Genomic DNA, 23,124 nt, shown 5'->3' with positions numbered 1-23,124 from the left:
GATCAACTTCAACTGGTCTACCCGACCGTGGAGCATCGTCCAGCGAGAAATCTCCAGCATAAAACTGCGCAAACCACTTCTAACACGTTCGATCAGTCACAGCACCTTCTCCACACAATGCACAAATTTTTTTGTGTTTCAGCTGCATTTTTACCTTTCCTGAAATAATAAAGCATAATATGCTGAAAATGTTGCTTTTTTCTTCCATCTTCAATATTAAAATAGCTACATAAAAATTCAATTTTGATAAGCTGTTTTTTTAAATGCACGCTGATACGAAAGCTGTCACAATACAATCTAACAAAATCGTTTCGAATGAGGTTAAAGACAACTAAGCGCTACTAGAACCATCTTACAGAAAAAACCGAACGAAATTTTTGGCCAACCCAACACCTTCAAACAAACATAGGGTGGTTTTGGTTTCACAGTGACCATTACTCAGATCTGTAGCGAACCACTATCTCATACAAAAATTCAGTCTCCTTTTGATAGGTGATGATTAAAAACAAGAAAATTTCTGGAGGAGAAAGAGTTAAGGGTGTCTGAACACTGAAAAACAATCCAGGAGCAGACCGTGATACATTGAAGCATTAGATGTGATACATATTTCCTTCACTCCCTTCCCTAAGACTAAATTCTTAGCACTTACCATTTCCTTTAATGGCGCATGCTATGACATCATGACCACACAGCTAGCTAGTACTCAACCCATGACTCAGCTAGCTCTTAGCAACCAAGAATATTTCAGACATGGATGATAAACATGAAAAGAAGGCAGGGCTAGGGCTAGAGTCACAACCGGGCTTCTGTAACAATTTATCGTACAAACTAGTACCATGTCTATGAGGTATCTAAATATTAACCTCTCTTCCGATTGGAATTTAGTCTTTGTTGTCAGAGGACTATATAAGAAGTTGCTGTTAACAATAAAGTATCTCCATATACCACAATGGCACAATGTTATCTCCACAGAATCTGAGGCTCCCAGTACCTAAATCCCAATCAAGAAATTCCCATTCTGGTTCCTTGACACTTACAGAACTTGGGTTTCCACACAGATTTTTTTTCCCCACCAGCAAGGACCCAATATCACGTGTATTTTGCTTTTCCTTTGTTCACTGAATATCAAAGTCAAGTGGAAAAGAGAGCTGGCAAATGTACTCCGAACAAATTAGACAGTTAAATCAAAAAGGAGGCTCCCAATCTGGTCATCTGTTACTATGACCTAGATTTTGTTAGAAGTATCTCCATTTGGCTTTCTAATAGCATTACATTTTATCAGGCTCACTTCTATGTATAATCCTATATTACTAGAACAGACAATCTCTTCTGCTTGGCCACTTAAAAGCTTCTAGGTATATAGTTCATTCTTTCAAAGGCTATCTGTTGAATGCTTAGTATATGCCAAGCATTGTTGTAGGCACTGAATATACAATAGCAAACAAGACAAAGGTCCTGTCCTTCAGCATCGTAGTCACAAAGATTGGAATCCAGTCTCAGCTTAAGCACTCACCGACTGCGTGACCCAAGACAAATCTGCCTCTCTGAACCTTAGATACCTCCTCTAGGAGAAAAAAGGGAAAATAATACTACTTCAAAGAACTGCTGTGAAAAATATGTTTGTCAGTGTCTAGCATAGTGCCTGGAATACCACAAATGTTTGACAAACATAGCTAAAGTTTTACAAATGGTGGATATTACTATTATCCATTCTGCTTTTATATCCATGTATATGAGAATCACTCTAGTTTTAAAAAAAAATAACAGGTTTCAAAGGCTTATGTATATCTAAAATATTTATTTCAGATATTAAGAGCTAAGCAGAGTAAGATCCACTAATGGATGAACTGCTACTTCTGATTATTGAAAAGTTTCTGGCTGTATATGCTAAACACAAGATAGCAAGAAAACTATGAGAAAAATACTGTGAGAAAAATACTTTGAAGTTGGGATGTTAATGGTGAAATGGATCACTGCACTCACACAGATTTCAAAAGGTAGAGCACTTTATCTCCAGCAGTATTACTATTTCAGTTTATTTAATCAGAAATTGTATAGAAGAAACGTAACTAAAATTTGGAGGGACTTCCCTGGTGGTGCAGTAGTTAAGAATCCGCCTGCCAATGCAGGGGACACGGGTTTGATCCCTGGTCCGGGAAGATCCCACGTGCCACGGAGCAACTAAGCCCGTGCGCCACAACTACTGAGCCTGTGTGCTGCAACTACTGAAGCCCGCGCGTGCCCTAGAGCCCCTGCTCCGCAAAAAGAGGAGCCACCCCAATGAGAAGCCTGCGCACCGCAATGAAGAGTAGCCCCCGCTCACCACAACTAGAGAAAGTCTGCGCGCAAGCAATGAAGACCCAACACAGCCAAAAAAAAAAAAAAAAAAAAAAAAAGATTTGGATTCTCAAGTCTACCATAGCCATCAAGCAGGGCAAAGAAAGTATGTCTTTCCCCTAAAGATCATTATGGAAGTCTCATAGAGAAAGAAATGTCTCTGAAAGAAAATTCCTGGTTGACTACAGTGATATACTTTATAAAATAACTTATTTTTTCATCTTATAAAAATAGTATGCTTACTGAAGATAGACTGAGAAGCACAAAAAATATGAAGACAAAAAGTTATTCATAATCTAAAAAAAAGTTATTCATCATCCCACTATCTAAAGATAACCACTGTCAATAAATTTCCCTCTAGTCTTGTTTTGTAGTTATCTATTAGTGATTTTTAAAATACCAGGAGTTTTTGTCATTATATTCGTAACACCTGATCTATATAGAAAATTTGAATTAAAAAAATGTAAAGAAAATTTGTCACCTATAACCCCACTTACAGAGAAAATTCTTATTAATATCTTGGTGTAGTTCATATACAATGGAATCAATTCTTTATATACAATTTTATATTCTAATTTGTTCCCTTTATAAGCATTTTTTAAAGTCTGTAAAAATGACTTTTTTTTAGATATCCAGGTGGTTTCCAGTTATTTTCTATTATAAATAATACTGTAGTGAACATATTTATACAGAAATCACTAACTACATTTCTGATAATTTTTTTAGTTTGACCAATTTACACTCCTACTAACAGGAACTGATAGCGCCTGTCTAACGCTAAGCTCATGAACACTGAGAATGTGCTATACATAATTAGCTGGTACCCAAATATAATAAAGTTTCCATTTCTTCAATAATGAAAAAAGAAGAGTTCTAAAGGAAAATTCAAAGTGAAATAAGGACAGGAAAATAGAAGAATCTCCCTAGTAAGATAAATTATACACCCTTGAAAATGATAAGTCAGTTGACAGAAATCTTGAAAACCTTCCAAAAGGATACAGGGAAGTTGAACATTAGGCTCCCCAAATCTCAGAAGTAAAAACAAATCAAATCAAATCACTCTATCTTGTAGATGTGTTCATTACTTGGAAACAATGACATGAATCAAGAATTAATCCCACCTTTGGGAGAAAAACAACATGGAAAACTGTGGTGATAAATTAAAATGCACAAAATCAGTATTTTCACATCTGAATTATTTTCAAATTTTAGGAGTGAGCAAAGAGCATTAACTATGGATATAAATTTTTGGTTTCCCAAATTTATAATAGAAATTACTATAAATTCTTTTTTTTTCCTTTTTTTGGCTGCGTTGGGTCTTCGTTGCTGCACACGGGCTTTCTTTAGTTGTGGTGAGCGGGGGCTACTCTTCCTTGCGGTGCACGGGCTTCTCATTGCGGTGGCTTCTCTTGTTGCGGAGCATGGGCTCTAGGCTTCAGTAGTTGCGGCACATGGGCCCTAGAGTGTGTGGGCTTCAGTATTGTGGCACGCTGGCTTAGTTGCTCGGCAGCATGTGGGATCTTCCCAGACCAGGAATCAAACCCGTGTCCCCTTCAATGGCAGGCAGATTCTTAACCACTGTGCCACCAGGGAAGTCCTATAAATTCTTACCAAGACAAGAAAATAACCAATAATATCACTTATTCAACAAAGCTTTACTGAATGACAACTTTGTTTCAGGTACTCTTATGTATAAGAAGAGATCCAAAGTCATTAAAAAGAGTTCTTTCCTCAAAAAGCTTGCCTTTAGTATGCTTCCCAATCTGGCCCTCTTACATCATGTAACATTTGCCCTGCCTAATTGCTGAAACATTAAATACTTCAGGCCATGACTAGAAAAAGGAAAACCTTTGAGGACACACACTGTACTGAATGATCAACTTAAAAATCAAAATTTCTTAAGAAAGAAAAAAAAAAAAGCCCAAAGTCAATAAAAACCAATTGAATAGATTCCACTTACATGGCCTCATACCAGCAAAAAGTAATGTTTACCCAAGTACCTACAGTCAAGAGGAATTCAAGCACTGACAGGAAGAAAAAAAACTCTTACTTCCCACAGAATAGCTAATAAAATTACTATCATTTTTCATTTCTTTGTAATTTTCCCTGTAAATCCTGCCTAATTTCAGTCTGACAAGACGGATCTCTCCTTAAGAGAAAATGACGCCCCAGGTTTCCTGCAGATATTTGAGAATATGTATATCACACAGAAGAGAAACTGTCACAGTAACTGCATGGTCCAAAAATGAAAGCTGATCAGCTCCGTGTAAAAGGTCAGATTTCTGGTAAAGCTTCACATCTGCTAAGACTTTGATACTTATGTATACCTAATATGTTTCAAAAATACACCCTCCCCAAATAATAGCAAATAACATTTATCAAGGGTCTACTACATGTCAGAACCTGTGCAATGTTTTTCTAAACATGTCATTTAATAATCACAACCATCTAAAGAATCCGGTACTGTTATTAGCACCTATTTTACTGATGAAGATACTGAAGCTTGGAAAGCTTGTCCACTGTCAAAACTGCTAGGAAACAGCACAGTCCAGATGACTGGTTCCTAGGGGAACTGCTCAGTTCACTATAGCAGTTTGATTTTCTATGGTTTGGTGGGACTTTTTTTCCTCCTTTAAAATTTTTCCTGACAAAGAATAAATTTTTTTCTGCTTCTAACTTTGAAAAGAACTAGTTTCCAGGATCACAAGAATATGGGACAGTACGATGTAATTTTACATATGATGAAAATAGATTTCTGAATGTCAGCAAGTATGCAGTCTAAACTATGCATGGAACTTTAAAAAATAGCTAGATATCATTTATTTATTAGGCTTCAAGTCTCCAGAAAAAGTAGAAAGAACTATATAATCTCTCTTAAAAATTTACTTAAGTATAAACAATATAGTCTAATTTGGAGAAATACATTCAGTGTGTGCTAAAATAGACTAGTGTCCATTGCACCAATGCTCTATGCTTATATTGTAATGTTATTTAAAAGGATATATAATATCTTAAAAGAACGGCATCTCTGGATTATTATACGTGAATGTGAAAGCCTGTTGTAAATAGTAAAGCAAAATTATCATTAACATTATTTTAAGGCACTTGTTCTGCTTTAATAGTTCCTAGAAATTCATGGTTACCTTTTGATAACAGATAACTAGAATTCACCAGAAAAGATCCTTAATTTTGGGCAGGCAGTAAAATGTAGAGAAAAAAGCAGAGACAGTATGAAAACATGGGTTTAATCAAAGAATTTCTAACTAAAATTCTCTGAGCCTCAGTTGCCTCAGCTGTAAAATGGGAAAATACTAAGTTCCTCATACAGCTGAATGAGAGTCATAAATGACAAAGTGTCTCACTAAAAGTCATGATTCATTCATGATTCACTGTCAACAAATACAGATTGGGAACATGAAACAGTATGATCAAGAAAAAAATTAAGATGTGTATCTAGCTTGGGAGCAAACAGTATACCTAGTTTGGGAGCAACAAGGAAACGGATGTGACTTAGGAACTAGTGTATTAGGGCCCCATAGTGAAAGCCTTTGTCAGGTAAAAGCATTTAGATTTTATTTAACTGCAGTCAGGGCATCAAGTTTTAAAGTAAAGTCAAATTTGCATTTAGCCACTGGGTGGAAGGTAAATTAGAGGTGGGCGAGACTGGAGGCAAGGAGAATACTGAGGCTACTGCAATCATTCAGATGAAAAAAATGATGGTTTTGACCACAATGGTGGCAGTAAAGACGCAAAGGCTGTCACATGCTACAACACAGATGAACCTTGAGGGCATTATGCTAAGTGAAATAAGAAGCCAGTCAAAAAAAGACAAGTATTGTATGCTGCCACTTATATGGGCTATCTAAAGTAGTCAAATTCATAGAAACGGAAAGTAGAATGGTGGTTACCAGGGGTTGGAAGAAGGGAAAATGGGGAGTTGTTTAATGGATACAGGGTTTCATGTTTCCAAGATGAAAAAGTTCTAGAGATCTGTTGATCAACAATATGAACATACTTAACACTAATGAACTGTGTATTTTTAAAAAGTTAAGATGATAAATTTTACATTATGTGTTTTTTACCACGGTTGTTTTTTTTTTTTTTTAAAGATGCAAACGGGAAGCCAGGGCTTGTTTTGTTTTATTTTGACATTGTGCTCTATTCAACCTCTGAGCAATTCTCTTGCTGTTTTACTGAACTGTAAAATAACTATGGCTAAATGAGATCTGATTTGCAGGGCACCGAAGTTCCACTTGACCTCAAGTATCTTACCCTATTTCTTGTCATGCTACTTACTTAACATTTCCTTCATTAAAATTGCTTTTTTAAAAAGCATGCTTAAAATATTATTGAAAAATAACTCAAAATGTGAGAAGTACTAAACAGAATAAAAGGTAAAACCCCACCAATTCTCTCACAACCCTACTCTTGACCCAAAGTATTATTGGTTTGGTGTGATTCCTTCCAGACCTTTACTGTAAATTTTAAAAAGTTATCATTTAAGGCCACTCTTAAGTGACTAACTCCAAGTCATTAACTAGAAATGGTCTCTTAACGCAAGTCCTTGAGCCCTATGCTTCCCCTCAAACTTTTAAACCAAGCTTCTGCCTAGCTTTTTAAAATTTGTGTTTGTTCCAGTGTAAAAAGTGAAGCACACTCATCTCAAATGTACAGTTCAATGGATTTTTACAAAGTGAACACACTTGTGGAACCAACACCCAAATCAAGATATAGAGTATTACTAATACCTCTCAGAAACCTCCTTTGTGCCCCCTCACAGTCATTATATCCTCTCAGTAAACGTAACCACTATTCTGACTTCTATCACCACAGATTAGTTTAGCCTATTTTTGAACTTTACATAAAGGTAATCACATATTATATAATCTTCTGTGTCTGGCTCCTTTTGCTCAACATTTTGTATAGGACATTCATCCATGCTGCTGCATACTGTGATAGTTTGTCCGGACAGTATTCCACTTTACAGATTATACCACAATTCATTTACCCATTCTACTGTTGATAGATATTTAGTTGTTTCTAGTTTGGGACTATTACAAATAATGCTGTTATGAACATTCTCATAAATGTTCTTTCAGCATACACTTTATCCATTTTTGTTGGGTATATGCTTAGACATGGAATTGCTTACGTTCAACTTGCAAAAGTACTCCTGAAGAGTTTTCAAATGTTTGCACCAACTTACACTCTACTTCTGCTGGCAGAAGTTGAGTGTTACAGTTGTTCTCTCCAATGCTTTAAATGGTCAGTTTTTTTGTTTGTTATTTTTATTTTAGCCATTCTGGTGGCCATGTGGTAGTATATCATTTAAAAATTTTTTTCATTATTCTGATATCTAGTGATGTTGAGTACCTTGGGCCAGAGTTTGATAGGTATTTGGGAGGTAGATTTAATAAATCTAAGTGACCAACCGATTGAAGAGAAAGAAGAGAAAATCTAGAATGATAGAAAAGGGAAATATATTTAGGAAAGGAAGAAGGGACAGAAAAACGTACTCATTTCTGAAATTATTAGATTTGACTCTGCCAATGGAAATGGGTGAGACATGAGATTCAAGACTTGAATGCAACTACTGAGACTCAATGGGACACATAAAGGTTCTCACTTTAAAAAATAATTTAAAACAAACAAAAATCTCCAACACCACATCTTAGGTGGTAAAGAAAATAAACTTACAATCCAAAGGAAGCAAGATAAAGATACACTAAAGTGCAGTATTTCAAAAACAGAACCTCATAGATGCTTATGATTTTCCCCACTATAACTTCTAGAAATTCCTGTGAAGATAACAGAAACAAATCTATAAAGAGTGATGAGTCCAGCAAATGGAATTAAAGAAAAATTCAAAGCCTTAATAAAGGACAAGTTCACTAAATCAGATAGACAAGGATCTCCTGTGTTCAGACAAGAAGACTATCTGTGACACCTTAAGTTTCTCTATTATGAGAACATGAAGAAGAAGAAAAGAAAGGCTCACAATTAATCAACAAACTATGTGAGGATTAAAGACGAGAAACAGATTTGGAGCTAGGCTCAGTCTTCTGAGATTCACCTCATCATTGGAATATCTATAGCTAATTATTGCTTCTCTTTAAGTATTATTGTGGTATCAAGAGCTTGGGGTCTGGAGACAGGCAAACCTGTATTTAAATCCTAACTTTCTATCTCTCCTTAGCTATTTTTTTTAAATTTTTTATTTTATATTGGAGTATAGTTGATTAACAATATTGTGTTAGTTTCAGGTATATAGCAAAAATAGGCAAGAGACCTCCTTAGCTATTTTACTCCAGGCAAGTGACTATCTCTAGCTTCAGTTTTCTCATATCCAGAATGAGAATAGTAATGATCCACAAAACTAATGTGAACATTAAATGAGATAATACAAAGTAAAGCACTTAAATACAATGCCTGACCCATAGTTAGGCTCTCCATAAATGTTGGATATTATCATCTGCAAAATGGGACCAATTCACATACCCATTAAGATTGAAAAGTAAAGTGACATGTATAATGCCTAGCTATAGGAGGCACACAAATGGTAGATATTATTATTACCCCCTACTTTTAGGGAACTCTGTATCATCCAATGTCAAACTGCATATGAAATGGTATAGTGCACTGATTAAGAACACAATGGGTCTGAAACTCCTGAATTTAAATCCTGGCTCTGCCACTTAGCTATGTGATCTTGGGCAAGTTATTTACCTTACTTTGCCTTCCTGTTTTTATCTGTAAAATGGAAAAAATAATAAGCATCTATCTCACTGGACTGTTGTGAAGATGAGACAACCCTTCTTTTTAATTGCTTTATTTATAAAGCTCTAAAAACAAAACCTGGAACATAAGTACTATATACGTATAAGCTGTTATTATTTTAATAGCAGCAGTATACATGTTTTGTCTGAGACTTCTGCATCAAAGAAATGGGGAGGGAATTCCCTGGCAGTCAAACTCCATGCCTTCACTGCCAAGGGCCTGGATTCGGTCCCTGGTCGGGGAACTAGGATCCCACAAGCTGCACAGCACGGTCAAAAAAAAAAAAAAAAAAAAAAAGAATTGGGGAAATAAGTTTGGACATAAACAATTTAACCTTCTTCTTATGGATAAGAGAAGCCCCGTGAAAATATTCATATACTCATCCTCAAAAATGGAGGGAAAAAGGCTGAAAGAATAACAAGTTACACACAAGAACTGTTATCACTACTAAGGAAATATGACCTCATCTGTCCAGAAATAGTTAGGGGGAAGAAAATGTGCTTTCTGGCTCTGCCCTAACTGTGCAACAATTCAGATGAAGGAAGCCTACACTGCACAGAGAGAAGGAAATAATTTTTCCTATTTTTACCTTACAAGAGCCTGATAACCAACAGAGCTACCTAGAGAGACTGGTGCATCCTCCTATCTTTTTTAGATAAACGAAAGACTGCTTAGAACAGAATAACCAATTCTGGAAGCCTTCTTAGAAATGTCTTTCTGCATTATTCTGACATCTTTCCACACTCCACAAATCTTCATTCCTGGGCAAGTCAGAAGAGGTATCTAAAGAGGCAAAAATGCCAGCGAGTAGCATACCTTAGAATTAAAAAGAAATCCCATGCTTGTTCTTAGGTCACGATGTCAATCCTGTGGACTGGTTCTTGTAGCTAACTCACAAAATGAACAAAATACTGAACTGCGTCGACAACAAATAAAATCAGTGAATTGTAGCTTATCTGTTTAAGAGTTTATGCCTTCTACCAGACTGTGGGCTTCTTGAAAAAAGATCTTATTCATCATTAGCATCTAGTACATTGCCCGGTACACACAGAGAGTTCAATAAATGGTGACTGAATTTAGTCATTGAGCACCTCCCCTTGTAAAAGGTACTATGTTAGGTGCCAGAGAGCCTGTAATGGTTCACTTATGTTGATGCCAAAACATTTTAGACTATTTAAAAATTAAACAAGGCCAGATTTGGTTAAGGAGCTGCAGCTGCAGTTGCACCCGCTCTCATCCCAGACTTAACTCCGAACAGCAAGGCTACCCTCCTCTGCATGCCTGTGGAAGCAAATTAAATATTTCCCTCAAATGATGGAGAGCCTTTTCCCATGCAGCTCTGGTGTGGTGTTCTTTCTGCTCAGCAAAGGAGGCAAACTCCAGAATCTCTGGTCATAAAAATGTGATGTTAGCAAGAACAGGTGCTGAGTAAGCCTGGTACACTTCCAAATGAAGTCTTGCCATCTAGAATTCTGAATTGAGGATGCCAGACTCAAGACCATCTGGATTTGCTCCTCTGGCTTTGAGCTTTCTCTAAGAGAGGCCGGGAGAAAGTATGCTGTTGCCAGTATGTGTAACGTGTAATTGCATACTCAAATACTGTACTTTGGATAAGAGTCCAAGACTTGGCAAATGGATGGAATGTAGCACGTGGAACTTTCTGAATAGAGAACCATGCAAAGGGAAGGGTTTCCTCACAAAACATAAACTAGGCAAGGTGTGAATTGCCCCTCTGTGTCACATTTTGGAAAAATTCACGCAGGATAATAAATACTTGGGAGTTGGGCGGGGCGGGGGGGGGGATGCTCAGAAGTATGTGAGAGGCAAAACAGTACCATTACCTCAGAAAGCAGTAAGTTTATCTAACAATAATTCTTTATTTCCCCTCCCCCAATGAGATAAATATATGTGATTATAATTTGGTACATACAGAAAAAAATATCAAGCTGTGGACTCTGGCAGACAGACGGTGTTGAAATTAAACAGTGTGAGCTCTGGCAGCTGCACTATGTACTCTTTCAAATTCTGACATCATTACTCTGGTAAGGGCCCTGTACCAAGTTGGCGTGGGTTCTAATGTGGTTTAGGGAGAGAAGTTCTTGCCTTTTTTTAAAAAGATGACCTACAAATAGTCTTTTTCATACAACAGGGAAATAAGTATTTCCCTTTACCCCAGATTTTGTTTTAAAGGACAAAGCCATGTTGCCAAGGTATTAAGAAAGTGTTAGAAATGATTCTGAGATTTTAAAGGCCACTCAATACAAGCTCTAAAAAGACATCTAAAACAGTACATGAATGTCTCTTAAACTAGTGATTATCCTTTTGTGGTAATAAAGAGTCAATTACAAAGAATGCTAATTTTCTTCATATTTATACTCTGACATTGGCAGCTTAGGTATCCTTTGGAGGCCAAGAATGGGGAGCCCTCCCTACTTCAGCCATAAGAACTTGAACAAGTTACTTGACATCAGATCCTCAGTGTCCTCAAATGCTAAGTGAAATAGTAACATCACCCCACAAGATACTCCTCACAATACCAAGTATATGGCAAATCCTCAATAAGTATTAGATAGACTTATGAAAGAGCCTTTAAAATTGATGCTTAATTAGAACTTAATAGAGCTAAGTGGTCTGACTTTTCTCCACTCAGATTCAAGAATGGAAAGAATTTACATATAAGCTGGTTTTAAGATCAAGACCAGATTTGTCCTCTTTCACCAAGTGATATCACAAAAACAAGATTTCATTCTCCTCTCCAGTGACATCCAATAAAACACAAAATTCCAAATACGAAAAATGACAGGTTAAAGAAAAGAGAGAATAAAAAACCACCTGTAGCTCTCATAAAGTAGATATAATTTGACTTGTTTAGAGTGACAGGATTTTTCATTTCATTTTTATCATGAAACATTTTAAATTTTCATAAAAACAGTGATAATAGTAAAATGAACTATCAACTCCTATTCAACAATGATCAAGATTTTGCCACATTTGCTTCAGAAAAGATTATTACTATTTTACTTTTTGAGGTATAATTTACATACAGTAAGGTGAACAAACCTTAAATAAGTCTGATTAATTTCTACATATGTATACATACATGTAACTACCACCCAGAACAAAATTATGGAACATTTATAGCAGCCCACAGATTCCCTTGTAACCTTTTCCTCCCAATGTATCTAATACTCTGAACTCAGATAGCATTATTCTTCACTTGTTAGGTTTTCTTTTCACCATTAATAATCAGATCTAGGCTTTACTTTTCTGTTTTCTTAAGTAGTTTGCCAATGTCTATTTCAATCGTACATTTTTTGGCCATAATGATGCCATTAAACATAAGAAATTTATGCAAGACTCAAAGTAGTAATAGTAGAAACAGGCAAAAGACCTAAAAAATGTAGTTTAAAAAAAAAGAAGTCTACATATTTAGAATGCCTGTAAGCCCTCCAACATTTTAAAGCGGGCAGAAGACTGAGAATGCTAGCATAAAAGTGACCAAAAGGAAAAGTGGAATTCATTTTGATTTAAATAAATCCTAAAGAAAATACACTAGACAGTTTTTAAAATAAGGTCTGTACATTTCTAAGCCATTTTTAAGAGAACATTCAACTGAAAATTTAAACCCTTCACATGTTGATTTTTATTGCCTATCAGTGTCTGAATAAATCCCACCCCAATTACATTTTCTTTAAAGTTCACAACCATTTTAAGGTCATGCTCTCATGCCTAAAAGCTGACATTCTTCCTAAATGAGCCAGATCCCTACACAATATTAGATCTAGTACACATACAAATTTAAACCTAATCAACAGCTTTTTCATGGAGTAAAGTCCTATATTTGGTATGTACATATCACCACCTGTCAGTTACTGTATAATTTAGTATTTCAATCAAATGACACAACCTAGTTGATCTGATATATTTAGCAATATGCACCACTGTTAAATTAATATAGTCATGTGACTGGACAACATATATACTAAATTACTTTGGCATATGCAAACCAAGCAATTCTAGGGTCAACTGGAAAACAGTGGAGTGGGACAGCATATCTCAGTGCAGCGACAAATGCAATAATCACTACCTTATCAGAAGTGTTGTTGGAAGCATTAACTAAGATAACTCAAAGAAAGGGTGTTACTTCTCTCACCTCCTCAGCACTCCTCACCCCCTTCGATTTACATGGACTAAGCTGTGATTTGACAGAAATGCCCCCTCCTCACCTCCACATCGTAGAGCAGCACAAATATTCTACTTCTAAAAGCCATAATTTTCACGAATTCATTTGTGTAACCAAGTACCTCTGAAAGACTTAAGAACTGAACTTTGGGATAAATTCCTTTAGTCGTTTTGCTTTCATATAACTTAGTTAAGTCTCCACTGGAAATAAAAATTTGAGATGGTATTAAGAAAGCCCCAAAGGGAAGAACTCCAGCCCTAAGTACTTCCTAGAAACAAAAAGATAAGCTGGGGGTATATTAGGAAGCAAAGATACCCAATTTGCATGTGGCTTACAAAGAACTGACAACTAGTCTCCTTCCTCTACCCAGACCTCAAGTTTCCACTCACAATGCTAGCTAAGCATTTATGGTTAGTCCCTTACACAGATGTTACTCTTTAAATAATCTTTTTATAGAGACTATACAAAAACAGAACAATTATCATACTGGCTGCTTCTGATCACTGTTTATTTTGGAGACATAAATAACCCCCTGCCAGCTACTGGCTTTATTGTGACTGACACCTTATGGAGGGCGCTTTGATCTCCAAATTGATTTATTAAGCTGCAAACTGACTATCTCACCTTAAAAAGATTAGCAAGCTTAACTTTTACAACCTTCTTCCATCTGCCTTCATCCAAAAAGTAAATGTAGTATCAACTCAAATCAGCAACCCCTCCCCAATTATCTTATCATAGAACCATCTCTCAGGAGCCAAAAAGGGTACTACTTCATCAACACTAGCAATATAAACAAAAATCTTCACATTTTTCATTGCTTTTCAAACCTAGGAGTTGAAAATAAAACATCTGAACCCACTCCGCTCCACCAAAACAGATGCATACTGCAACTTCTAGAGTAGACAGATTATAGGGTTATTAGTCACATCTCAAAAGGAAATATTAAGCATATTTTTAAAACTAACTTAATATTTAAATGATTTCATTTATATACTATTTAGATAAACAATGAATTAAATTTAATTCACTGTTAATAAAATATGTTTATATAAATATTTATCAAGTGCCTGATACATATCTGAACAAAATGCTTGTTTTCACTGAGTTTACACAACTGTAATACAAGGTACACCATGAGAAATGTTATAGAATCAAGGAGGAAAGACGAGATACCAGGAAGACGTCTAGGAAAGCTTTAGGAAAAATCTGGCATTGGGAAAATAATTATTTCTACCCAGTCCAGCCCATATTGCTTTCACCCCTCTGAGCAATTAGGCATATACTGGAAAGTCTGGCAGCAGACAGACCAAGGTTCTGTGACTTTGAGCAAATCACACCCCCTATTAGAGTCTCATGTATAAAGTAAGTGTAATACCAAATACCTGGCAGAACTGTTGTGAAGATTAAATGTGAATGATTTACATATTTATATAGATTTTTATATACTACATATACATATATAATACATATCTATATATTTTATCTATTTATACAAACTTTATTGTAAATATATACTTACATATATGTGACATGTTGAATACAGTATATTTATGTGTGTGTGTGCATATATGTATATGTACATAAAATCACAATGGATGGTGAAATGTTAACTAAGCCTAATGTGGTAATCATTTCACAATATATGTACATCAAACCATCATGTTGTACACCTTAAACTTACACAGTGATATATGTCAATTATTTCTCAATAAAGCTGGAAAAAAATCACAAGGCCTGACACTGAAAGGATGCTCAAGAAAAGGAAGTATTATAAATACCTACTAAACACTGAACCCTATGCAAGGTACTATTCACCTCTGCATCTGGACAGTGCTTGATATGTTGTTTAACTGCTAAGTTTCCCCAAGATCATAAAAGAGCAAATCCCATGTGATTTACTTCTTATCTACCCACAAAGAGAATAAAACCACACATAGTAACACATGTCCAACTGCTATCTGTTAAGTAAATTGAACTAACTTCGTTATAAAAAGGTAACTGAACAAACAGAAGGATCAGCAAGACTCAGAAAATACACGATGTTTACCATGAGAACATAAAAAAACTGACTTTTTAAGTATAGCAGAAAAAAGAAATTGTTATATATATTATTTAGGCAATTTATATTGATTGATCAACCTATATTGAGCTCCACTACATGCAAACTAAGCCCTTTGGGGATCCCAGAACAGGCTGTCTTCTCTCCAGCAGCCTACAGCAGCCCTCTGAGTCTGAAGGGATTAAGGAAGTTTCCACCACTTGCCTAGAGTTTCCTAACATTTGGAACTCCACAGTAGTGGTTCTCAAAGTGTGGTTCATAGATGTCCCCAAGACCCTTTTCACAGAGTCTGCAAGATCAAAGCTATTTCTGTACTAATTATAAGACATTATTTGCCTTTTTCACTTGACATTTGCACTGATGGGGCAAAGCCAATGTTAAGTTAAATCGCTGGCCTTAGCGCTGATTAAAGCAGTGGCACCAAAATATACTGATAGTCATTGTATTCATCACTGCCACACACTGGGGGGTACAGGTGCAGCAGGGGAGGGGGGAACTCAGCCATTTTAACTGAAGAATGTCTTTGATGAAGCAATAAGATCTATCAGTTTTATTAAATCTTGATGCTTGAGTACATAATTTTTTTATATTTTGTGAACAAAATGGAAAGTACACATAAAGCAATTCTACTGTACACTGGCTGTCCCCAAGGAAATGCACTTTGAGCTACTGTTTGAGTTGTATACTCAACTAGCCAATTTTTTCATGGATCACCAATCTACTTGAAAGAACAACTAACAAAATTATGGTAATTCAGACTTGGATGTTTGACAGATTTTCTTGAAAATGAACAAAGTGAGCATGTCATTTCAAGGAGAATAACTGACAGTCTTTGTTGCCAATGATAAAATTCAAGGCTTTAAACAAAAATTAGAATTTTGGAAAATTTATATCTGCCACTGTGTGCTTCACACAGCTTCCCAATATTTAAAAGTGTTTCCAGGGACTTCCCTGGCTATCCAGTGGTTAAGACTTCGCCTTCCAATTCAGGGGGTGTGGGTTCGATCCCTGGTCAGGGAGCTAAGATTCCACATGCCTCACGGCCAAAACACCAAAACATAAAACAGAAGCAATATTGTAACAAATTCAATAAAGACTTTAAAAATGGTCCACATCAAAAAAAAATAAATCTTTTAAAAAAATAAAAAGAATAATATATACAATTATCTGAAGAAACTATTAAAATTCTCCTCCCTTTTCCATATATATATGTATGGATAGAGGCCAGATTTTCTTCGTATACCTCAGCCAAAATAACATATTGAAACAGATAGAAAGCAGATGCAGATACATGCAGATATGAGAATTCAGTTGACTTTTATAAAGCCAGACATTAAAGAGAGCTGCAAAAATATAAAATAATCCCACAGTTCTCACTAAGCTTTCTGGAGAAAAAAATAACTACTTTTATACTTATTTTTATTTTAAAATGTTATTTATGTTGGTATGTAATGGGTTTGTTTTTATTTCAAATGAATTAATAAATATTTTAATTTCTCAGTTTTAATTTCTAATACAGTAAAGTGATAGCTATAATCCAAATAAACAAAAGCTCCTGGAAACCTCAATAATTTTTACAAAGGTAAAGAGTTTTTGTATGGCAAGAGATCTTAGAGATCTGACCTTGGGTTTGGTTGACATAATTTTTGTTAATGGAAAACTATGAAAACTGAAGTAACATACAGCACAGTCAAGACTGGGTCTCCTGACTTCAATTTTACATTCATTCTGGACCACGATTCCTGAATTCACTAAGACAATAATTTAGAAGCCCCTCATTCCATTCTTCCCAGTAAGCAGGAAGTTTGGCCAAATAATTACAATAGTAACAGTAACTGAAATTTGAATGTTATGTCCTAGGTATTTTTATATTGCTGCTTTCACTTAATTCTCACAACAACCCTGTGATATAAGTACAATTAATTACTAACCTCTACATGAGAAGCAGAAGTTAAACCAGAAGTCAGAGAGCTACTTAATGGCAGAGATGGGATGTGAAAATAACACTTCTAACAGAGAGATACATCAGCAAAAAAGCTTCCTCGTAACTCTCAATCAAAACATTTGTGTGGTCACCAGCAGGGGCATTTAGGGAAATACAGGACCTGTGACTCTGGCCCAGTACACCTTCAGACGCAGACAGAACAAAACACTAGCCTGGAGTATGGCCACACAAATTTAGTTCAACACTAAATGGCAAGAAAACAAGCAAATAGGGAGATGTGCTAGATATATAACCAAGTGCCTCTCTTCCTCAACCATCCAGTGACTCTACCATCACCCATTAAAAAGAAGTGACAGGAGTCAAGGGTGAAGGATTTGTTACTGACACACAGCTGGGGCAGTGAAAACTCCTGGCAGGTGTTCTCTAAGCTATAACTCCTCTCCTATGCAAACTAACCCCTAAGCTGAGTCCTCCTGGCTTTATCACACTGAGGCTCGACAAGAGCCATCATTAGTGTCCAAACTCCACTTTTTCCAGGCTGATGACATGTGTCAGACCTTGATTCCCGGTGCTACTCCTGCCTGCCAACTCCGGGAAAACTTCTGTAATGGCTTTGGGTTTTTAAAAAATACTTCAAGTCACAAGGCAGCAGCTGACACCAACTCCCTCCTGAGGATGGACACTTGGCCAGGAGCCCAAGCTGAAGTGGATTTGGAGATTCTTGATCTTTTTTGAAATCATTCCTAACTTCTCACTGGCAATTAAAATAAAATCCTCCCCAGAGAACAGCCAGAGGTTGGGCAAGCCTCTTCCATCCAGTGGTAGTCACCTTTGATTAGAGAAAAGTGTTAAAGTGTAGCAGCAACTGAGAAATGTCAGAGCCTGGAGGGCCTTCAGAGTTTTGATCACTTACGGCTATTTCTCATTTCATACCATGAACAGTTTCTAAGCCAACACCACTCAGCATTGCTTACTTAGTCAAATGCTTCAGGTCAGCATACCAAACTCAAGTCAATGGTCCGTTTGCACTAGTTCTGAGTGCCTCCCTAAGGCTAAGATGTTTGACTTGCCAGGCAGATGACCTTATGTGCTCTGCAGATGCCCAAGAGGACATTAGGAAACATCCACAAAAAACTGGCTTTTTCATGGTGGAGAGGTAGCGTGGTATAAGTGAACACACAAATGCAAGCACACACACAGAGTCAAGGATTTCAATTTTGATTCGCTGTGTGACCTGGGGTCTTCATTTCCCTTCAACATCTGTTTCCTTATCTATTAAAGAAAGATCTTAGCCTAAATCAGAGATTCCCAAATGTCTGTGGAATGACTACATCAGAACCCTCCGAGGGCTTGTGAAAACTACAGAACCTATTCCTAAAGGATCTGATTTACTGAGTCTAGGGTGATACCTAGGAATCTGCATTTTTAGCAATCTATATTCCCCACCACCACCACTTTTAATTCTGATGCAAAGTCAGGTTTGGAAATCATTAGACTAAATGACCTCTAAGACTCCTGGTAGCTTTGAAAGTTATAAAACTATAGACTGGAACTTATTTTCTATTCTTTCATCCCAGAATGTTTTCCCCTATCCACTATTAGCATTCCCACTCAAACATCAGGATTGTCTAATTTCAGGTTAGCAATGGAGACATAAGTCTAAGAGCAGTATGTCAAGTATTAATAGCTTACCCAACCGAGTACACTGCTATTTCATTTATGAAAGTAGATCTAAGCATAGCTTTTCTACACAATATACATAGAAAAATAAAACTTTTAAGACATCGTATTTTGCAAAGATTCAACTATTTGCTGGAAACAGTCAAGAAAAACAACATTTAAAAAGCATTTTCCCTAAATGTTATGAATAACTAAAAAGTTATGGAATTAATATACTTAATTAGTACTTGTGACTCATGATGCCTTAACACAAAGCTATAATCTACCTGAGGCAATAAAAAACTTTATAACAATAGAGGTCAAGTTTTTAAAGCATAAAGTACCATATGATTAAATTTTTAACCCAATAAACTAAAATAGGCCAGAGGAGAAATCAAAGTCCTACATTATTGCTACATCAACAGTATTTCATTATAAAAAAGGAAAGATTGAGTCCTCTGATCACTGTTCTTGTTTATTTCATTAACTGGTTGTTGCAAACACATGCCTGTTGCTCTAAAGGACTCTCAAAAATCTCCTCCAACACTTTTCACACACTGTAATAAAACCCAGTATTCTTTCCAGCTCATTCCTTAATTCCCATGAATATTAGCTACTGCATGATTTGGGTTCCTATTTCTTTTACAACTTTCAACGCCTAACTCATTTATGTACTCATTTATCTCAGCTAGACAACAATCCTTGGTACAGAGTTACTTAGAAGAGTTCACTGATTACAGATATCCTGTGAATTAATTTACCATGGAAAAACGGAGTCCTGCTTCCAGTGGGTTTGCAAAATAATCTAAAATAGTAATACCTCAAAACACATGAAGTCACTGTAATTAAGGGATGGAGAATTCAGGTGGCCTCTAGAATATTTTGATAGGCTTTGAAGTGTGCATCCCATAATGCCTTTGGCACTTGACCAATCTGCTATCTCACTGAGTTGGCCTCCCACCTCCTGTCTTCTAGACTCATCTGAAATAGCTGAAGAAACCTGATATAAAGTTGCCATGTCAAACAGTAAAATGTTCCAAGCTATTAAGTTTAAGTTTCTATTCCTACCTCTCAACTCCTTGGTAAAAACCTCAAGCAGGCTAAATATAATAAAGACCAATAATTCCATATACAACTGCAATCTTTGGCACACTCTTTTTTCCCCCCTTCCTAATATTCAAGTAAATACTCTGAATTTAGCAGCCTCCTTTGTAATCTTTGCCTTGAAACAACACAATTTTTCAGCCTAACTTAAAGCCAGAATTAGTAGTCAAAGTGCTGGAATCAGATCCAAACCAAATGGTTGCTGGGCAAGTTGTTGCAGGGAGGCAGGAGATAGGGAACTGCTGCAAAATAAGATAAATTCATTCAAATATTTGTGTTAACTTCTCTTCCGGCAACTTATTTTAGAAAGTTGCTAACTGTACAAGCACAGAGTTACTAATTAATGATTAGTACCTACAATTAGTACAACACTTGAGGAAGTCTAAATATCCACTCTTCCAGAGACCATCATTATACTACATCTTTATAGTTATCATTGTCCTAGGTTATACTGCACAGGTTATGCTATAGGGAAAGGTGTGACTAGATGATGGTGAGTCTGCACTACTGCTGGCAAGTAGCCACTCCTAATAAGATGGAGACTGAGATTTCCAAAAGTAGCAATATTACACCAGTGACAATAGATTGCAAAATCTTGGTCTAAAGCTCTGGTCAGAATTTCTCATCCTGAAGTTCGTAGGGAGGCTATGGATGGGTTCTTAGATTCCATAAATGAAACTCCTTTCAAATTTTTGTGTTTACGTGCATGTATTTAGGGAGAGAATCCATAGCTTTCCACAGAGTTTTAAATTATATATCTAACTTAATCCTCACAATCAATATGAGATAGGTACTAACATTATTCTCATTTTTACAGATTGAAGAAATTGAAGCTTATAGGAGATAAAAACTTTACATAAGGTCACAAAGAAAGTGGCAGAGCATTAATTTCAAAAATGTCTTTAAAACACACATATACATATGTATATTATGTATTAGCTAGTCAGACATTGTTTTAATTATAAAAGAAGGTTTTTACATTAGTGTATAAGCACTGGAAACCAAATTCTGGGCAAAACACGCAATTTTATTTAGTAACGTAAATAATAGTTGTAAATGATTTTAACAATTTAAATCATTTTGAAATAACTTATATAAAAACACAAACCTGACATGTATTACCTCATTTAGTCCTCAGAACAGTCCTATGAGGTAGATACTATCATTATCTCCATTTTATAGATAAGAAAACAGAGAAACAAAGAGGTTAAATAAGGTCACATAGCTATTAAGTTGCGAAGTCAAGATTCTGGCTCTGAAGTCTGTGCTCTTTTAATATTGCTTCCCCAAACAATTAATATATGAAAAATGTAAACTATGGTCACTTCAAAGGGGAAAAAAAAAAGCCAAATAAAAATCAAATTGGAGAAGTCTATCATGATAAGGTACTTCATTTATTCTATTTAGCACATATAAACCAAGAGCAATGAGAAGAGAGACCTACCAATTATATTTGCATGCTACTTTCACATACATAACCTCCTGTGATTTTCACAGCTGTGTGCACAGGAAGAGCGAGTGCTATTTGTCCAGCATCTTAAAGATGAGTTAACTGATGCTCTGAGGGGTTACTCTCAATACTATTCACCATTATCTGAACTTGCCTGCCTCTAGGATTTCCTGTACAGAGTTTTGGAATACCTTTCCTTCTCTGTCTAGTAAAGATTCAACTAAACCTTCAAGGCCCAGATCAGATGTGACCATTTAGATATGCCTTTCCTGGCACTCCCTCCTAGGCAGAATTAACCCTTCTTTTCTCTATTCTCCCTTAACATAGTTCATACCATTTCGTCAGCACAGCAGTCATCCTCTTTGTCATCAGCTGTGTCTATGTCTAGTTCTCTGCGTAGACACTGGGCTCGGTGATGACAAGGGCTGTATGTAGGAGAAAGGGTTCCTAGAAAAGATTCTGCTGTTGAGTTAGAAGGATGAAGCAGAACACTGGCAGTTTGGCTAAGAGAAACATGGATTCATGCTGACATTTTGTCGTCATCTTTATAACTTAAGACTTTGTCCTCAAGAATAGCAACATTACTTCAAACACTTCTAGAGATGTTCCCTGTATAGTGCTTGGGAAGTTATTGGCAGACAGCCACCTGAGACAGTGACTCCCCTTCTATGCTACTAATCTCTCAAATACATATTGTTTTATTAAATTTATGCTTCTTGTTTCTTTCAAGTATATCAAGAGGCCTCAAGAGGACTATGAAAACATTTACATCTCCAACTCAGAGCAATGTGGGTTTCACAATATTTCGTAGTTACCTCTGGAAAAGGAAAGAAAGGAGGTAAGTGAAACAATAAAGGATGGCATGGTGAGTTTTGACAAACTCAAAACCAGTCTAAATCAATTTATTAATTTGGACCAATTTATTAAATGTGTAGTAGCTTCTATAATTTAATTTAACCCTCAACTTTTTTAACCCCTAGACTTCTGCACTGAGTACATACATCTCTTGGCCAAACTCACTGAAAAGATCCAATGTGTGCCTTAAACTTGCTTGATGATAAAAACTAAACTTAAGGATTTAAAGCAAATTGAAGGAATGAAGATAATGAAGGCCTTTATTGCCCTGAAAATTAATTGTCTCAAACACAATGGGAAACACCTCTATGTCACTTTAGAAACCTTTCACTCTTCTCTAGTTTTTCAAGTCTACGAAAAGCATTCTTTTTAGAATGCCATGAATTTAAGAAAGCGTATTTTGTAAACATCTAATGGTTTGGGGGAGCAGAGGTCAGTATTTTTTTAAAGCCTGACTATTTATCAGAATGGAATAAGACACTGACTTCTCTTCATATTATCAGGCCAAGGAGAAGACCATTTAAAATAAACCCATTAAGGAGTTTTTAAAATACCACACAGTAACAGCTGCTTGATTTTTTGTTGTTGATTGTATACAATTTACTGTCATAATACTGAGGACTCAACAAAGCTGGCTAACTGAAGTGTTTTGACAGAGGGTGAGATAATTAAACTGATGTAGAATGTAAACAGTTTATATCCAAACCAAATTCTCAGTGGCTGATTTTTTTTTTAATGTGTACCATTTGGCTGTT

At 36.0% G+C, this 23,124-nt stretch overlaps 1 protein-coding gene and 1 long non-coding RNA gene across 3 annotated transcripts in view; one reads left to right on the top strand and one right to left on the bottom strand.

The window, feature by feature from the left end:
- NR6A1 (nuclear receptor subfamily 6 group A member 1) overlaps positions 1-23,124 on the bottom strand; it is a 210,462-nt gene that overhangs the window by 123,119 nt on the left and 64,219 nt on the right. The gene's annotated exons all lie outside the window — the stretch shown is intronic.
- Positions 1-23,124, top strand: part of LOC137769999 (uncharacterized) — a 38,245-nt gene that overhangs the window by 6,582 nt on the left and 8,539 nt on the right. The window contains exon 2 of the long non-coding RNA XR_011075112.1: positions 22,245-22,352. This is a non-coding gene — a long non-coding RNA (uncharacterized lncRNA). The remainder of the gene's footprint in view (positions 1-22,244; positions 22,353-23,124) is intronic.

Source organism: Eschrichtius robustus, chromosome 10, assembly GCF_028021215.1.
Source record: "Eschrichtius robustus isolate mEscRob2 chromosome 10, mEscRob2.pri, whole genome shotgun sequence".
NCBI classification, from domain to species: Eukaryota; Metazoa; Chordata; class Mammalia; order Artiodactyla; family Eschrichtiidae; genus Eschrichtius; species Eschrichtius robustus.
The sequence above is the reverse complement of the archived record's forward strand: the minus strand, read 5'-3'. Positions and strand labels throughout refer to the sequence as shown.